The sequence below is a fragment of the Camellia sinensis genome, chromosome 13 (assembly GCF_055761805.1).
Source record: "Camellia sinensis isolate YWXY chromosome 13, ASM5576180v1, whole genome shotgun sequence".
In the NCBI taxonomy this organism is placed as follows: domain Eukaryota; kingdom Viridiplantae; phylum Streptophyta; class Magnoliopsida; order Ericales; family Theaceae; genus Camellia; species Camellia sinensis.
In genome coordinates this window covers 5,477,174-5,489,143 of record NC_138973.1, presented here as the reverse complement: position 1 = coordinate 5,489,143, position 11,970 = coordinate 5,477,174, and positions in this window count along the sequence as shown.

Sequence of the window (11,970 nt, the reverse complement as noted above, 5' to 3'; positions counted from 1 at the left end):
TCCTAGACTAACCATCAAAAGCTAGTAAATAAAAAGGAAAAAAGACGTGGGGTTGGGAGACATACACACACTCACGCACGCTTATTACACAATTGCCCTCGCTCGGAGGATTCGAATAAATATTACAGTCCGAATAAATAATACTAAATTAATTATTACAGAATTTCTAATTAATTAATAAATTAAATGCAGAAAGAAGGTGGCCACAGCCCCGCCTCGGGATACGTGAATGATGCGTGCTTGACTCGTCTCACCCGGAAACTCGCTGCCATAGCACTGTTGCCTCTATTCACACTGCTCTGCTCATCTGAAGACTGTGAAAGTCCCCAGAACTGCTCCTAGAGTGTTGTGGAATGTTACCGGCCAAAAGAATATGCTACCGGCCATGTGAATACTCTCATCGGCTAAATATTGTGCCCTCGGCCAAACATTCTTTGCCGGTCGGCACTCAACACTGCCAGCCGGCCAAATCTTCCTGCTGAAACCTGCAGTTGACAACAGCAGAGGGCAAGCAGTGTATGGTATGGAATTTTCGAGCAAATGTATGCATGGACACACTCTCTATCATGCAATGAACTCCAGGGAGCATGGCCCTCGACCCTCGGGCCATCAATCGTGCATTTCGATGCATGATGGCCTAAGAGGCCAAGTTTGCAACTTGATGTAAATGCATGCAACAAACAAATAGGTCCCAATACCCTATCATATTGAGATCAAGGACATCGGCGACTGAGGTTTGAGATGTGTTACATCACCTTGAGTACGAACACTCCTCAATCTTCGCGCTTGGTTTGACACCCCAAACCAAGCAATGTAATGATGCCAATCATGCAAAATAAGCACGCAAACTAATGAGCCTAAGACTAAGGTATGAAAGGCAACTTTCAAGGGCACTCACAAGATGGCAAACATGGATGCTAGGCTAACATATTAAGCTCTGAAAATGCATAGAGGAAGATGCCAAATCAACCATGTCATGCAAGCAAGGCAAGCAACAATGATCCAAACTTGAAGCCAACCAAGAGGGGTCAAACCATGGCCATGTTAATCAAACCCCAATGGACCAAAATGACCTAAAACAATCCTAGAGGACTCCAAAACAGGGCTGGAACATGCATGGGATAGGGCCAAAAACATGCTACGAAATGGGCATCAAAACAAAGGCATTCAAGGTCACCAAAAGGGCATTACTCTATACCTCCCCCCACCAAACATGGCATGGACTTTCCAACCAAAAACAGAGTTTTAATGCATCAAAATGCACCCTAAAACCTACATGAATGGCAGCCCAAGGACTCAAACACATAGGCATGCACAAGGACTCAAACATGGAGCGTAAGACCACATCTCTTCAAGGCATTGAAAGGATAACAAATGCAAGCATGTAAGCACAAAACATGGTCTGAAATGTCATAATAAGTGAGTCCAAATCACTGAAATAGCCAAGGTAATGCATGCCGATGACTCACACACCCGATGCCAACATGTTAGAATGCAAAGAGACTATACAAAGCATGAAAGGCATGACCAAATCAACACCCAACAGACCTCAAGTATGGCAAAATATGACCAAAAACTTCACAAAGCTAGGCAAAAAAATGCAATCATGATGGTCTAATGGCAAGATGCATTTCCAGGCAAAATGGGGAAATACAAAGAAAATGTATTATGCATGCAAAGGGTCAACAAACCAACATGGGATAGAGGTATAATATGACCAAAAAACACCCAAAAACCTTTGAAATGGAGCCAAAGACAACTAGGCATGCATGCTACCTTTATAAGCCTTAAACACTAGCAAAAGAGACAAAAGGGGAGAGGGGTGTCCCTCCCCTATGCAAGACCTCAAAACCTCTTCTTCACCACTGAAAATCCATTGGATTTCAGTGGTGAGAAGGCCAATACACAAAAGGTTCAAAGCTCAATCAAAGAGGGGACAAAAGGGGCCAAACAAGGCCTAAGAGGGATAGGTCGACCCCCAACACTAAAGTGACCTTAATGAAAGATCTTAAGCATGAAAATACAAGAATTTTTTCAGTTATGCACAAAGCTTAAATCAGTATGCAGGATAGGTCAAAAGCTAGTGCAAGAATGGGGGATAAAAAGGAATAGTGCTCACTCTTGAAGAACTCTTGAAGAACAGCAAGCTCAGGCCCCTTTTTGTGATTAAAATCAGCTCAAAACTTTAAGAACAAACCCTCAAGGCCTCCCAAGTCGAAGTATGGTGTAATAGTGTGTGTCTTAGTGCAATACTATGAACTAAACACACTTTTAGGCTATAAAACACACACAAAATGAAGAGAGAGAGGGAGATATAGAGAGAGAAAGTGTATATCGGATATATATATATATATATTTTGCTCTAGTTTTTGCTGAACCAAACAAAGGAGAGGGTTGGGGCTCTTATATAGACCATGCCAAGACTAAGCTTCCAAGGGGAGCTATTAAAAGGGATCAAGGCTTCTTAAAGAAGCCAAGGCAAAGGGGCCAAGGCTTCCTCAGGAAGCTGGGACAGGTGTCCAAGCTTCTTGGGGAAGCTAAGACAAAGGTCTAAGCTTCCTCAAGAAGCTAAACCAAAAGGGTGCAAAAGGGGCAAAACAGCCACATACGCGTATGGGGGTAGGGTCTGTGCACCCCAGCTGGCACAACTGGCATGCACCATGCCTGGAAGAGTCAAAAAGGTGGTACCGGCCAGAAAAGGAGGCCATCGGCCAAATAAATGGTCGGTCGGCTACTTATTTGGTCGGTCGGCTATTTTGACTGGCCGGTCGGCTAAATTGATGGCCGGTAGGTGGCTGCCGAGGCCAAAAAGTGGCCGGTGGGTGTCCAGATTGAAACCCCAGAAGTTAGCTTTCCAACGGTGGTGGCCTCATAGCTAAAATCCAAGTATGCAAATGAATAAGCCCGATTCAGCGAGGGCTGCTCGACTCTCTCCTACCCGGGTTCATGCCGAACTTCTCCCAAACTAGTTTTCCTCTCTCATCTTTCCTTTTTTCTTCAACTCCAAACCCCTAAACAAAGTGTTTTGAAATATTTTTCAAAGATTTCATCTCTCTTTCATTCATCTCCACTTTGTCCTTGCTCGGTTTACCGAAAAGCGCAACATTTACCGAAATGCGAGTGTCAGAACATCGTAGGAACTTTATTTTCAAAACATTTTGAAAGAGAGGATTTTAAGATCTAAAATCTTTTGATCAAGATTGTTTTGGTCCAAAAGGGGTATGAAGTTGGGATTTGACTCTCTCATTGCTGAAGAATTTGAACCTTTGCCCTGCACACCTTTTACCACCAAGTAAACCATTAGTAACGCCCAAGTCTTAAGGGCGGTCAAAAATGGGGTGTCTACAGTCAAGGTTCTGTATCTAATCTCGCGGAGTGCAATGCAAGACCGATGAATCATCAAAGAGTCCAAATCTGGCAAATCGTTTTGAAAAACTGATTTCTAGAAAGAAGTGTCAAACATGGACTGGTTTGCCAGATACAGAGTCGCCACCTAAATATTTTATTTTGAGGGAATTTAGGAAACCCTGATTCGTGCCTAAGGCCACGTGTCCGTCATCACCAAAGTTGCCTCGGCTCGGAAACTTGGGTACGATTGGGGAAGGTCACTTCGTGAGCACCCCCGCTCGCCCGATCAAAGATCGGCCTCTACTAACCATGATATAGAGTTTTGAAAGCATTATGTGTTCTTATTTCTGTTTATTAGCCTAGAATTACTATGTGATGCACACAACATACAAGTATAGACTGGATCGTTTGAGTTGGAACAAAACATTTCATATTTGTTTTTGAAAGATGGTTTGATGGTGCTACTCGCAAGTAGGCTAAGACGTGGATTTGCCACCCTCAAGTGGGCTTAAGAAAACATGATTTTGCCACTCTCAAGTGGGCTTAAAACTCTCAATTGGTGAATTGTTCCAATTCAAATAACCCAACCTTTACCCACAGGCATTCAGGCAATTATATCACATAAGCAAATAGCCTCATGGTAAGCATGCTATCATGGCAGTCACTCACACACATGCAAGGATGCTAAAGCATAAATACTTACCGAGTACTCCAAGCCAAAGAAAGAAGCTAATTAGAAATCATGCATGAATCCTAACTATGCTGAAATGCCTAATGCAACACATGTAAAAATGCAACTAAGATAGGCTCGGCTATTCTAAAATGGCATATGAAATGCAACAACTGATACACGCATTCAACTCGGAATTAAAATACAATGCAGTTAGTATGATGCACCGAGCCCAGTGCAAGTAAGACAGATAAATAGATGCAAACATGCGAGCATAAGTATGCTAATTGAAACGTGCCCTAAACTAACCATCATAAGCTGGTAAATAAAATGGAGAAAGACGTGGGGTTGGAAGACATGCATCACACACACACGCACACTTATTACAATATTGCCCTCCTCGGAGGGTCCGAATGAATAGTACAGAATAAACTAGCTAATCTAAGCTAATTAAACTAATTATTACACAACATTAATTAATTAACGAATTAACTAAGTAAGTAAGGAACTAGCATGCAAATTAAACAAAATGGATTGCCTCAGCTCTGTTCCGAATGATAGGGATGCATGCATGCTCAAGTCGCCTTGTCGGGAAATCCATCACGATGCCCCGATTTGTCTCTATTTGCAACTGGTCCCAGAACACTGTACAAAGCTCCAGAAGGCTGCTGACCAGTTTTTGCTGCTGGTTTCCGGTTTGCTGCAACAGAGAGCGAGAAAAGGGCATGGCAAAGTATTTTCAACATATATGTGCATGACCACTCTCCCCATCATTGCACAAGCTCCAGGGAGTGTAGTCCTCAATCCTCGTGCCACCATCACGTATCTCGATACATGATGGCTGAGGAGTCGGATTGCATGACTCGATGTAAAATGAATGCACATATAAACACAACAAGGCCTAAACTCCATCATGGGTAATCCGGAGTGTTGGCGACCGAGAATCGAGGCACATTTCGTCACTTGGAGTACGAAACGTCCCTCGTTTCCCGTGTTTGGACTACACCCTATTCCAAACACAATGCAATATACATGGCATACACAATACGACTAGCATGCAATCCTAAACGCAATGCAACCTAATCATGCTAACATGCGAGGGATGATATGCAAACATGCAACTAGCATACACAATGCTATGAACTAAGAATAGCATACTCAATGCACATGAACTATATGGCATACGCAATGCACATACGAAGATGGACATGCACGAAGACATGAACAAGGCATACACAATGCGACGATCAAGCATGCGACAACATGGATATGACATATATAATGCAAGATGGACTTAAACTAAAATGAATGGGCCTCAGCCACACTTAAATCAGTGGTCATACATGATGAAAATGAAGCAACAACACACATGCAAACATATACAAATGCAAGAGACCAAACCTAAGGCACAAAGTGCAACTCCACCAAAGCATGGTAAGCATGAAATATGGCATACAATCACATATTTTCCAGCTTTGAAATGACATGCAAGATGGTCCCGAATCATGCAAACACCTCACACAATGCATGCTAGATGGCCCAAATACCGAAACTAGTAAAGTGGATTACACTATAGGCATACAAAACAATACTCAAATGGCCAAACCAGCCCCAAATAGTCCTTATGCAGGCCAAAACAGTAGCAAATATGGACTAAAATGATGGCTCGCAAAGCATGGAAATGAAGCTCATGCAATGGTCCAAAAATAAGGTATTCATGCATAACTCTCAAACACATTTAAAGAGTGAAAAACATGGAAATATGGCATACATATAAGCTCTGAAATATGATTCACAATGACGCTAAAACATGGAAACACCTCAAAATACGCATGTAATAGGCTTTAAAACTCAAAGCTAGGCAAGGGTATTGAACTACAACCATGCATAGCAAACATCATTTGACCATGAAGCCCAAAAATAGAGTTAATGCAGTCCAAAACATGCACAAAATCAGTTTAAGGCATGGCCAAAAAGAGCTAGAATCAAAAGCCAAAATAACATGCAATGTAAGCGACACCCAATCGCCGATTAAGGTGGGTCCGAGTGGTTTGTATTATCTTAAGTGAGAATATTGCAATACAAAAATAATGAGCTAAAATCATTAGGTTTATCTCATAAAGTGGGTATCAATTGAAGTTAGTCTTAGGTTTGGGCCTAGTCTTAGTCTTGGACTTAGTCTCAGTCTTGGTCTGGATTGACCTTGGCTTATGTATGTACATGTATTGGACTTAGTTTTGCGCATGGGCAAGGTAGTGCTATGTTAGGCTAGGCTAAGCTTGTCTTGTGCATATGTTTTAGATTGAGTTTGGATCGGGTTATGACTTAACACCTATATTCATGTTGCAACCCGTCTAATTAGATGATTTAAATAACATTATATATATATATATATATATATATATTATGGGAGATTTGGTCAAAACTCCCTCATAATAAAATTTTAATGCATTAAGGATAAATACAAAAAAAATTCTTTGAAAAGTCTAACACATACCACTATTACCAAAATATTAAACTTTGAAATAATATAACTTTTGATTTAGATGTTGATTTTTAATAAAATTAGTATTTTTAGAATCTTCTCATCAAAATTTATCAAATAAGATCTATATTAACTGAAATTCTTTAACATAAAAAATCCATATTTTTAGTTTTATAAATTATTATATATTTCATTCTTTAATTAAAAAGATTATTTTATTATTTTTATTTAATTTAATTTTATATATTTTTCTCGTATTACTCAACAATTCACAATTGCAGTTGTTGCAGCAAAACATGAGTGGCCCTACAATTGAGCCAAGGGACAAAAGCACTCACTTGGGAGTGGACTCCCTCAAATCATATCCATTGCTATCACTTCCTAATAGGTCACATATTTTATCATCTTCCACTAATTAATGTTCTTTTTATTTTTAGAGTTTGGTATAATAGAAATAAAAGTTGAGAGGTAATTTATGTGTAAATTGGGCTGAGCTATGTAAAGCCTCCTTTGTTCGTTGGGTCGCACTATGGGCCGAGATAAGGGCTTGAGTTGCTTGCTCTTAAGTCGTACAGACATTGAGCCAGGGCCTAGAATAGGTGGACTAGATGTAATTAAGGATTAGACCGAGATATAACCAGTGCAGAGTGCCGAACTAGGTTTTAGCTCGGTCAAATGCCATCTTGGTTCTGTCCAGCGTAGGGCAGGGGCCATATTAGCTCGGTTGATCGTACCACCAGCCGAGGTAGGGGGTTTGAGCCGTCTCGGTTGGTTGGCAGTGTGAAGGGTGTTCTCAGGATAGGCTTTATCCTATGGAAAATGGTTCCTAGAAGGACTCTACTAAGGAGAGTTAGAGTCTTACTAGGATTGTGCTAGACGGATTCTATAAAAACTCATAACAGGACCTATGCACAGATATGACAATTCTTACTCTCAAATACACAGAATTTTTGTCTATTGTCTATTTGCTGACTTAGGTATCGGAGAGGTGTCCGACACACACCTGCCGGCTAGCTCATATTTGTGTTTTCAGATAGTAAAGTAACGACGTTTAGAGGAGTGCAAACTTGATCAATAGGATTATCCGAGAAGATTATTTTGTACTCGTACAATTGGCGCTGTCTGTGGGAAGTATACAGAGAACAAACCTTTTGATTGAGTTTTCCTTCAATTAATGTCAATAGCACATAACAAACACTTGCCCCATTCTGTATCAGACCCCAGAAGGGGGCGGGAGGCGCGAAGGTTTGCCTTTTGTTCCATCCATGGTAGAATTGGATCCCCAACGACGGAACCCACAGAGAGACGGGCAAGAAAGACGGGGCTCAAGTTGTAATGCCCCAAATTTACAATAATTCGACCCAACAGAATATACATAAGACAACGTTATCAAAATAATAGACTTCTATTACCCTGAATCGTTATACAAAAGTGACACATGCGATATACATTCATAAATAGTTCATCCTAATCTACAACATGTGTTATAAGTAACAAAGAAGAATGAAAGCTAGACAGATAATTATATACCTTAATGGCTTACAACTTTCCAAGTCATTGCTTGGTTACAATAAAAGAGAGTCTAACTCTATACAATCTAAGCTACTGCCTTGGCAGAGACATATCATCAACACCTGAAAATAGTTTTCCCAAATAGGGTGAGCCAAAATTCAATAGGAATAATCTAACACAGTATATAGATCTTAACAAAGATATAAGTACAACGTGTATTTATAATGCCAATGAGAAGACATTTATATTCTATATCATCACAGGATACCAAAATTCGTAACTCAATCATTTTTCCTTCATATCAATTCAAATTAAATCATTTCATCTCAATTTGTGAGCCAATTTCATTATCTTTCAAACAAACCATCTGAGACTACAACTCAGTGGTTCCCAAATTAACACAATCATCACATAAGCACTTCAATTTGTCATTTTACGAAAATTTGGTCCGCAGGATCGGCACCCATGTATACACGCGATTTCAAGACTTTCACCCAGGACACACATGCTAACTTAATTTAATAAAGTTCATCCCCTATCTCCTCCCAAACAATGGAGTACATTCCATTTCTTCTCCCAAACAATCATACATATACAATGTATTTAAAACTTAGTCATATTCAATGACAACCAACCAGAGATTTGTTTTAATTTACCTAATCCTCATGCAATTTCTACAACAATCATGGCTATCATCCACTGATAACCCAAAATAGATATTTCTAAATAGATATTAAATATCAAGACAGATAGTTTATATATATTTCCAAAAGGTGTGAGATAATACATATCCAACTCCACTATTTCTACCAACATTCATCCAATTTCATATTTATAATACCAATTTCATTTATTTATACAAAATAAATACTTGAACCATTTTAGGTTAACTTCCCTATTTTCCAAATACCAACCCAAATGCCAAAATCAACAATTGTGACACAATATAACCTCATTTTTAAACCCCATGACTATTTATATCACATTCACTAGAAACCCCTTTTTTGGTTTTTACATCCCAAACCCTAGGTTTGCCTAAAATACTCTTAAAACCCACCATTGTGACACAACCACCAATAACCAAGTTAAAATCATAAAAAAATGTAAAAAATCCTTACCCCAAGCTTAGAAGACCAAAGGGAGGTATGAAGAAACTTCAAGGATGCCGAAACCAAGCTTTAATCGGATCAAAATGTAGCCCTTAAGATGCTCTAACTTTTTAACAAAGGCAAATGGGTAAAGATATCACTAGAACTTGGTGAAAATACAAAGAGAGAGTGCTTTAGAGAGAAAGCCTCAAGATCTAGGTTTTTGAAAAGTTTTAAAGAGAGAGAGAGATGAATGTAAAAGTGAAGAAAAAAGTCATCTTCACGAATTGATATATGTCACGACCCAAACCCGCCCCTATGGGTTTAGCACCGTAACCGGCCAGTAATCCGTGATTACCGAAGGCCTGCTTATCAGTAAGACAGTAATACAGAGTACAGGGGCTGGTGGAAGCCAAATCAGTAATAAAAGATGTCCAATGAGATGTGACAGTCTGTATGCAAAAAGACTTTTTAAACATATACACATTCAAACCATAACAGTATATATGTACATCATATACAATCATTCAGGTTAGGGACCAAGTCCCTACCACAACAATACAGTACGAGTCTATACAGTCTATACAGTACAGAGACAGAAAGGGAGAAATCTAAAACGCCCCGAAGCAGCCTTGGCTTGGCGGTACATGGAACCTTGCAGTGAGGCACAGTGGTTGGCTTGACAAAAAGGGAGTTTAGCCCAACGCTCCTAGCTCCGATTCGGTGCCTGGACACCTACATATATATATAAACAGTGAGCTAAAGCCCAGTGAATAACAGTTGTGTAAAGGGGTTAAGAATGAATGTCCTTTCAGTATTTAAAACAGTCGTTTAAACAGTATATCAATTATTCGATCATAGCAGTCATAAGTGGTACATCCCATAGCAAACAGTACAGTAGGTCTTAACAGACCGACCAGTCAGTCGATGGTCATCATATCAGTAAACAGTAGTGGTTCCAACATGGGAACCGACAGAGATCTCTGTAACAGTAGCAGTAACAGTTCAGTAACAGTAAATTACTATGGATGCCACGAATACAATTCACAAATAAGACAAACATTCATTTAGTAAACAGTGCCATTTCATAAAGCAATACAGTCGTTTATTCAGAAAATAATCTCAATTGAACATATCTTTACAACATAGTTATTCACAGAGCACTGGGCTATAAGCAGCTAGAGCATCCTCGAATGCCAACCCTACAATTACAAAATGAACACACACTAAGCTACACAGTTGAAAAAATAATAACTTAATCCCTAATTTGCCTCGGTGTGGTTCTACATCAATATCCTCACTAAGATGCCTTAAACTAGGCCTAGGAGTGCCTAGGATGGAATGAGGATGCGAGGATGCAAAGATGCACTTTAAAACACTTTTCAGAATTTTCAGAAAACAGGGGTCTCGGTCGAGCGTGGCTTTCTACGCTCGAGTAGACATGCAGACAAAGGATCTCCGCTCGAGCGTGACTTTCCTCGCTCGAGCGGACTGCAAAAGTACTGGATGGGTGAAATTCACGCTCGACGGGCGCTCGACCCTCGCTCGAGCGTGAGACACAAGTCATCGCTCTAGCGTGCATTCCTTCACTCGAGCGGACTGCAAACACATGCAAAATGCTGGATACACGCATTTCACGCTCGAGCGCCACTTTATTCGCTCGAGCGGACTGCATGAACACAAGGCGTATGCTCGAGCGTGGAATTCCTCGCTCGAGCGTGAGTCCAAAATCTGAAATTTCCAGATTTGAACCTCAAGCTCAAAACTCAACTTTAATGCATCAAATTTGATCTTTTTGGGCTAATTTTCTGGAAAACACTTGTAAACTCATAATATGACATGTTTCAAAGATCAATTTGAGAAATCAAAGCCCAAAGGTAGTTCAATTAAACACAAATTTCAAAGAGGTTTTCATAAACATGAAAAACAATGCAAATTCAACACATGCATGGGTTCCTAGGAACACCAATGCTACAAAACAAGATCAAATGCAATGTTTAACTTCAAAACATGGTGAGTTCATGGATCAAGACTCAAAATATGAACATGCATGAAGAAATCCTCATGAAACAACTTCAAAATTCAACAATATGAACATGCATGCATGAATTCCTACTCAATTCAACATATTAAGCCAATTCTTGGCTTTAAAACTCTAATCTTCCAAGAACCATGCAAGAACTAACTTGATTTCACAATTAAAAGGATGAAATCCTTACCTAGGTTCCTCAATTTCAAGTCTAGAGGCTTAATTATGCAATTAACCTTCAATATCTTCGAGTCTCCAAGCTAAATGCCTAGATGAACTCAATTTCTCCTATCTCTCTCTCTCTAGTCGATTGTGTCTTCAAAATGGCTGAAGAAATGTTGTGATGCTAACATAAGAGTCAACTAAATGATCCTAGAATTGTCCACTAAGTGGCAAACATGTAAATACTACAACCTAATGTGATTCAACTCAATTAATCCAATTTAATCATTCTACATCAAATTTCAATTAAATATACCATAAAATCACATAAATTCCAATTAGCATAAAACATTAATCAATTTCAGATTCAGCTGCCAATAAGGCCTTCAATTTGCAATTTAAACATAATACACGAACATATAATTTAGCAGTCAAACAGATAGGCGTGCATTTAAACTAATACACTAAATCAATCAATTCAGAATTTCAGCCAATCAATCAGTTAACATGCTTAATCATAGATTAGCACTAATCAGTGGTGAGGGTTCTCACAATATACATGCAGTTCGCTCGAGCGTAAAAAGTGACGCTCGAACACCAAACACATTGCTACGCTCGAGCCTAAGAAGTGACGCTTAAGCGCAAAATACACACTTTTAGAAGTTTTGTAGACGAA